The sequence below is a fragment of the Chaetura pelagica genome, unplaced genomic scaffold, assembly GCF_000747805.2.
Source record: "Chaetura pelagica isolate M959 unplaced genomic scaffold, ChaPel_1.0 scaffold453, whole genome shotgun sequence".
NCBI lineage: Eukaryota > Metazoa > Chordata > Aves > Apodiformes > Apodidae > Chaetura > Chaetura pelagica.
The window spans coordinates 742,518-749,990 of NW_009952879.1; positions in this window are offsets into that span (position 1 = coordinate 742,518).

Here is a 7,473-nt window from a genome sequence, read left to right on the forward strand (position 1 = left end):
TCATTTAATTTATTGCTACTGGCTTTAAAGCCAAGCACATACTAAACATACTGCGCTAGGGCAAGAATCCAGCTTTTGTAATGTGATCATCTCAATGAAGCTGCAGGGACATCAGCACTGTTTGCTCTATTTGTTAAAGAAACAGTGTGGTTTCACACAACACCACCAATACATACATTCTTACTCAGCTAGCAGAGCCAGATAAATATGCTGCACAGCAATCAGACAGTATCACTGTAGAAAGGGAAGTGTCTGAATCACTGAAATTCAGACACAATTGTTACAAGATATCTCTCTTTTCCAGACCAAATACAAAGTTTTAATAAAAATATACACTTGGGGCAAGTTTTGGGGGGACTTGTTTGTTTCCCCTCCTTACAGTACAGCACTAAATAGTCTAGAGGTTGAATTATCTCTGCCCACACTTGATCAGGTAGGATCCTTCCCATTAAGTCAACATGACTTACTCCTTTTGGTACTCCAGGAATTATGCTGACAGTGCAGGGTCCTCCTCCTAGTCACATGGCACTTCTGTAACCTCAAAGTTTAAAAAAATGAAGAATTTCCCAAGAGTACAGTCTGCTCCCAAATACATCCCACCACACCCCACCTCCCCACTGACCCTCTGGTGGTGTAGAGAAACTTCACCTCTATTGCTGTCAATTCACACTGTGCAAAATGCCCATTTTAAGAGGCCAGAAGACAACTGCAGTCTGACATCCTGGGGAGCCCACATTCACCCCTTCAGCAGCCAGTTTGTGGAATATCAGAGAGGTGAGAAAGGTTTTCTGAAGAGAATCACAGCATGAGATATTGGGATCTTTTCAGATTCAATGCCATCTCACCTGTATGGATGCTCATCTAAGACTTCAGAACTGTCTCACTTAACCCAGTCTCTCATCTCCTGACAATGGCCAAAAGTGGATGCTTAGAAAAAAAGAATACTGAGTGGCAACAACAAAAAAAGAATTTCAGTGCACAGCAACCTCTAGTTACTGCTGGAATAAATGCTCTTCTCTCTTTTCCAGAGATGCACACAGTCTTACCCACAAACTCCTGAATGGACAAGATTTGTCACAAATACCATCATTTCACCAGGTTACCAGGTCACTTTTTGAGCCTATCCAAGTGTTCTTTTAAGGTCTGGTTGTAGGTGTTTTCAGAATAACTGTGCTTTTAAACATTAAAACCCCTTGATTTAAAACCACTGCAAACATGTGCAACACACACAGACAGCTGGGCACCATAGGTATGTTTTAATGAGTTAGGGGATCCTGAGCAAACCTGTATTCCCTATGCAGAGGTTGGGCAGGGAGGAATTCCAGATTTTGCAGAGTGCTCTCATCCTATACACCAAGGAGGGCAGAAGAGACCTCACTTCATGCTTTTGGGGACAGTCACCCCAGTGCTGAAAAGATGCATTAACATTTTAGAGCATACTTACTCTCTTTGAACCACCACAGAGAGGGAACTGCTGCCATTAGTACGTTAGGACACGATGTCAAAAACAGAAAATAAATCCTTACTCTTAATTCATACTAATAATACTCCAAATCCTTGAGAACTTTTTTGATTCGCATTAGTGAGGAGTTAATCATATACTCAACCCTAAAGGCTACAATAAAGCTGTACCAATCCTGGAGTCTACTTAAGAGAGGAGAAACAAAGTGCTAGAGGAAAAGTCTGACAGAGTCTTTAACAGCAATTTGTCAAACAGTTGTTCCAAGTTATTACTATCAGTTTTGCAAGCGGAACAATTAGTATGAGTGAAAGCATAAAGTACATTTACTTTCAGATCTCCTGTCACACGAGGATACAGGCTTGGGGGTTGTTTTGCAGAGCAGTGACAGTAATGCTTTCCCCAAGCCTACACAACTGTCAATTTAGAGACGAAAGCAGGCAGTTCACTACATCATTTCCATTAACAACCTCAATCAGGGAGCTGAAATAAAGTATTAGGAACATGAAGACATTCTGCAGTTTTGAAAAGACAGACTACTATTTTGCATGATTGTGCCAAACCCAAGCAGCAAGACAATTTTTTATTTGATTTTTCTTTTAACGAACAACAGTTCACAGAATAAGATGGAAGGTAAAAGTAATTACAGTAGTTTCACAGCTTACACCACAGGTGTCTCTATCTGGGCTAACTCCAGTGCAACATCATAAAACTTGTAGTTAAAACAACAACTCAAAAAGATCCAAAGTTATTCTGGAAAAATCCACAATTTTTCAACTCCTGTTTATTTTCACTTCTTGTAACATGTTAGAGATCCTTCGTAAGTTAATCTTACCTTTAGGTGGGATATATGATTGCCCAATAAATATATCTGCTCCTTTCTAGAATTAATTTTAAAATCTGAAAACACTGTTCCACTTCCACAATGCAACAGATGTGGCAGGGCATATTTTGAGATTTAATACTGCCAGAAGAAACACTGCATGTAAGAATAAGAGGTAGACAATTTGACTAAAATATTTTTCCTAGTAAAAGGTATGTAAAACAAAACTGTTAGAAAACTATTGTTCTGTCCAACAAAGCATCTGGCCAGGCCAATTCCAAGTAAAAACTCATTTTTCTAAAGCTGAAAGGCACGTATTTTAAAGAAAATACAAGATACAACTTCAAGTCTCTTGTTGAGTGCCCAACCAATGGGACAGTTCAAATGCATGAACTCCTAATAGGCTCAGTTGCTGGGTAGGAATACTTGCCTTAAGCTTCCTCCCTCTTCTGCTTCAACCTCACCACTACACCATGAAACACTTCAGACCATTTTCTCTTAAATAACCTGAAGCATGCCAAGTAACATGTTTGAATTGAAGACAGAGCTCACCAAAGAGAGTAAAGTCACAGATGCTAGAAGTGGCACAAATGGACAGATATCAGATTCATGTCCTGGGTGCCTCTTCCTATCAGATTTTTTGGCAGCTGTTCCCAGCCACGACTTGGAGTTAGATCCCTTTATCCCGGGTGGCAACAGCAGCTGCCAGAAAGGCTCAGGCACCCTTTTCTGGTATTTAGCTCTGTGGCTAAACAATGCAATTGGGTTATGTTTTTTCAACCCCTCAGTTACAAGGGCTCCTCAGGACTTACTGCAGCATTGAATTAAAAGTCTGCCACAAGTAACCTTTGCCATCTCAAATGAAGAAATCCAAGAACTAAATCTCATGAACCAGAAATCCGAGTTTTTTGTCTCCTTTCATAAGTATCTGTGCACCTACTGCTGATCTTCCTTGCCAGCACTACACACAACCAGAACAAAAGAACCACAGGTCACTAATGCTTTCTTACAGACAGAAAAAATAACTTATTTATCAATTATTTAAAGCAAAACACAGAGGATAAATAGAAGCTATAAAATACTGATCATATGCCAACACATGTATGTACAGAAGTCCTGCTTTTCCATTGTTTCGTGTCCCTGAAATACGAGTTAATGATAAAAATGAGGGATAAATATGTACAATGGGAACAGAATCTTCACAACTCTAATGTGGTACACACACAGCCTAGGAGAGACACTACGATGACAAAAAAAAGTTACAGTATTGCTTTACAAGGCCTATGAAGAACCAGGACTAGAATTCAGCCACCTGGGCAAGAGCTGAGCAAAGAGCACAGAAGCACAAACTCCATCAAAAGCTGCAGTTAACACATGAGGGACTGGGACAGAAAACACCCAGAATGTGCAGATGAAAATATTAAAAAAGCCAAAACATGTAACTGGGGCTCAGAGACAGCCACGGATGGAAGAATTAGATCTTTGCCTATATTTGTGACACAGAATACTTGCCAGCACAGCTATCCAGTGGAAGAAAATGTTTAACATGTGCATCTACTGTATTCATCTATACAAAAATATTCACATAAATACACACACATCTGTATCCCAACAAAATATTTTCACCCTAAAAAATGCATTCTGAAATAATTGTATTTGCTGTGCTAAATCTGCTGACTCATCTTTCCACCACAATGAGAAAAGTTCTGGAAAAGCAGAGAACAATGCTGAGTTGTAAAAAACACTGAAAGAAAGAAGTTGCCAGAAGTTGTAACCATTTGTTTTAAAATCCTGAAAGTAGATTTTTAAGAAGATACTTATTCAGCCATAGAGTCACACACTGCTGGAGTATCTCTGTTCTAGTTGTCAGCCTGTAAAGGAAAATTATCCGCTTCCATTCTTATTCCTTTTGCATGTGTTACCCTGTCAGACACCATTGGACACTTCCTTCTGCCAAGGCAAGGTGACTAAATCCAGGTGAAAGACCATGTCCTCAGCTGTCAGGAGGGAGAAGCTCTGCAGGAATTCGCTCTCCTCCTGCTCAGACAAGTTCCAGGATGACAGCAGCTTCTCCACGGATGTTTACAGAGATACTGAGCAGTGAATTAGTCTTTCCCGGTTGTTCAATCCCTGTGGGCACTAAGTGGCAGAAAGCCTTGCACATTCTTTCCAAAGTATAATCAAGGGTAATACTGAACATACATCAAATCAGAAGTCATCTGATTACTAATGTGTTGCTAGAAATTAGCAAGTCTTCAGGGAAAAAAAAAAAATATCCACTGCTTCCTTTAAGAAAAAAAATAAACAAAAATTTAAATCCTTGGAAGAACAAACCTGCTCCCCAAAAATTCAGCAAGCAAGGAACAGATGTTGCCAACTAACACTGTTACTTCAAAGAGACATTTTTGTTTTGGCAGTGGAATCTATGCACTTTATAAAGCCCAGTCAATCCCCAGGGCAAAGACGGGAGAACAAATGCAGCTGTAAAAAGGGTAACAAAGGCAAGAAGCTGGGGAAAGCTTTTTTACTGGAAAATTTTGAACTTAATTCAAAGGGCATATCTAGATTTGCCATACATAAAAGAAAATTCCTTCCCCAATTCGTTTCAGAATGCTTCTCTTGTATACACTGAATTTTTCTGTCAATATCCACCCAAATAACAGGCTGATGTCTCATGTAAATTCCCCCTAGTTTTCATGTTGGTTTATCTTCTTTTTAAGCCAGTGCTAAAGCAAAAACCCTCTGCCCAGAACAAGAGTAGCACTGTTGTTACACCAAATAATTAATTTAGCTACATACTGGTTTACCTAGTCCCTTTTCATCCTTTTTTTAAAAAAAAAAACCACAAAACAACAAACAACCTTCTTCAGCTACTAGGTAACACTGGAAGGTTTCCAAGCTAATCTGATCCTCTAGAGACAGAGACCTAAGACTATCAAGTTAAAAGATGTGCTACTCAGAAATTGTTGTAATTACTGAATTTCAACATAAATAGTATGTCAATAGTATCTCTCAGGTTCTGAGTATTCTGTCACTTAATCCTGCAAAAGCCTGAGCTCTTGCCAAAGGAGGTGGCTGTGCCTCATTCTGCCCCTAGCCGTTTGTTCCTAAGTAACCAATTCAGATAACAGATCCATTTAAAAATTAACTAAAAAATACTGCAAATTTTCAGCTGATTCCCCTGATTAAGGGAACATGTGGCTACATCAATGTTGTTGAGAGCACAGGAGGACTAACCCGGGCCTCTCTGTGGCTAAATTCTCAGTCAGATCAGCATGCACATCTCAGTGTAAGAGCTGACACAAGATAAGAAGCATCATGAGACAGCAAGGAGAGGACTTCTGAAGAAGGACCAGGACCCTGTACATGCTTCATTGTGAAATAACACCTTTGTAACCATCTACAGAACTTCTGCTGTAAGGAACAGAAAAGGAAAAGTGGCTGGATTAATGTTTGCAGCCTGCACCTTCCTTACCTTTCACCTCATTTGAATAACATTTTTACACCCAGTTTTTATTCAGCTCTCCTATGTTTTTTGAACAAAGACAACATTGTAATAACTAAAGGATGTATCCATGACTGTCGTTAGGCTTAAATATAGTATTAAGCATCTTAAAATCTTTCCTACATCAGTAACTGTAAACTAAAAGCTGCCTTTCACTTTGCAAGTAAGAACAGCACAAGTCAGTTTGACATTCGTGTTTCTTTCTGCACTAGCTGTGTACACTTAGCTGTAACTTATTCAGTTCACAAATCCAGAAATAATAAAAAAAGTTAGGAAGATGATGCAGGTTCTTACTTTCTGCTATTTATTATAACAGAACACATGTTCTGTTAGCTTCTTAAGTATTATTAGAATACTATTTCTAATTCAATGAGGAACTATGCACAGGCATATGCACACTTACAGAGAATGTTATGTGTGAGTATGCTTTAATTTAAATTTGGAAGATTTAGTGAATAACAAAAGGCTCACAATTTTCTTGCAATTATCCAGCATTTATTGCCTGCCTAAAATGTATCCCCTCATACCACATGTACTTTTTAAGGCAGGTTAATCCTTCAGCAGTAGGGGACAAAAAAAAGGAAAAAATTCAGATTTTTTTTTTCTTTAAAGTATTTAAGAGTTTGCAGTAATTCTACACATGCATTCAATGCAACTGCAGTCCAGCCAGATCAGTCATAAGATTCCAGGACCTAAACTTCCAGAACACTGCACACATACACACAAAGCTCCCCTGAAGTCAAAGGAAATCCATAGAGAGGCTGCCCTCCTCAGAGACTTTTTGGTTTTAAAAAACAAAGAAACCCACCACCTTTTCCCCAAAAGAAAGGCAGAAGCAACCCAGCAAGCACTAAAATTAACTCTTTGAAAATCTTTCATTCCCTCTAAACTCACACCCAAGGGACCAAAAAAAAATAAATTACTCCATGGAGGACAAATCTTGGAAACAAGTCTACCGGGAAACAGCCCACTGGTTCTGCTGCTCTTTAGGTATGAAGTAATGAGCCTTTTTAAGACTTAATGTGTCAAAGAAATTAGCAAAGACCAAAGTTGGGGAACAGTAAGATGCACTTATTTTGTTCTGTTCACTACTACGCTTTCATCCAGGGAACACAAACAAAAAAACCCCACAGCCCCTAAGATATTTATCTGAATATAAAATCCCATTTGAGACAAGACAGTGGTGCTGCTGTTTCAGCATGGTCTGTGCATACCACTGTATGTGCCATATCTGGCATCCAGCAGACCACCTGCAGCAACCTAACAACCAGTTGTACCTTGTCTCCACTGGCATTTTATAGAATAACTCTCTCAATATAAATATGATCCTTCCCTCTGCTGTTTTGTAAAGATGCAATGAAAGAATGACAAAGTAACTTTATTTTCATGTGAACAAAAAACTTTGTGCAATACAGAACGTGGCATTATCTTGAAACCTACCCTCCTGTTTCTTTCCAAAGTTTCTACTTCTACATCTCTAGATCTAGTATGGGTTTAAAGAAACATAGAACTGGGCAACAACTGCCAGTTATTCAAAGGAAATCAGAAGCTTGAAAGGAACACAAAGTGGAGATTTTGCTCTTGTTTCACCTGCTATGAATACAATAAGCCATCCCAGCACATTCAGTCAAAAGTATTCCTTTTGTTAATTTTCTTTCAGTCTTGTTTCCACCCACCCACCCCCCC